The sequence below is a fragment of the Lontra canadensis genome, unplaced genomic scaffold (genome assembly GCF_010015895.1).
Source record: "Lontra canadensis isolate GAN:19392208 unplaced genomic scaffold, GSC_riverotter_1.0 scaffold72, whole genome shotgun sequence".
NCBI classification, from domain to species: Eukaryota; Metazoa; Chordata; class Mammalia; order Carnivora; family Mustelidae; genus Lontra; species Lontra canadensis.
The window spans coordinates 6,289,560-6,290,672 of NW_022631066.1; positions in this window are offsets into that span (position 1 = coordinate 6,289,560).

Genomic DNA, 1,113 nt, shown 5'->3' on the forward strand with positions numbered 1-1,113 from the left:
CTACTTTAAATGGAGAATTAAAAAAAAATAAATGGAGAAAAAAAATTTTCTTAAATTGATCTTCTCTATTTACTTTTGGCTACCTGGAGTTCTTTCAAAAATACTTTCTGGGAACCTTGGATTTCAGGCTTCACAGTAATGCTAAATGAGTAAGGATGAGACATTACTGAAGGAACCAACCTTGAATGTAAACTACTCTCAGATTTACAGAGACGTTTAGTAAAATATTGACAGCCTGGCTACACGCTCCTTTCAATACTGAAAAGTCAAACAGAACTGGGAGTTTGGGGAAGCATCTAACGCCAATAGACTCTGAACAAACTGACCACTTCTAATTAATAAAAGCCAGGAAAATAAGCAAGATATTCTCTGAAAGAGAGTACTTTAAACACAACACTGGTGTTGTATTATCAGCAGCTTAAAATAATTTTCTTAGCAATATGGCTTATTTTTTCTTCTGCATTATCATTAGCTCTTAGCTCAATTTAAGCTGAGTAGCAGTTACTAGTTGATACTTTGTTTTCTTATTTGATTGTATTCATGAACTAAATGAAATGAAAATGAACAAAGAACAGACAAAAGTGAATTTAATTTCATATTACATGTCCCTTCCTGGTATTTTAACTTTTGGACTTTAATGTAGTATATAAGGAATTAGGACTTTAAAACCAAGATAATGGAGTTCTAGTTGGCTTAAGTTTCTCAATATGGGAGAAAACAAAAAGGCTGTGAACAGTAACCATCTAAGGTCAACTAGACAATTAATGGCCAAATTAAGATTCAAATCCACCTCTTTCGACAGCCAGCACAGTATTCTATTAGATACAAGTTAACAGACTACATCCTGAAGTGACTTTATCCCAACAAAACATAAAATATCCTCTTTTAGAATTGAACTGAATAGGAAATATTTTAGATCCAAAGCCACAGAGAAAACTTTAGACTCAGGAACTTGGTCTTCAAACATAAATGTCAATGGAATTTACCCATCCACAGGCATAATATCACTACATTTATCTACTGATATAGTTTTCCATAGCTAAGAATTAAATGAGTGCTAGTCACAAGCAATCCCATGTCTAAATTTGTCCTAAGATACTACACGAAAAAGAC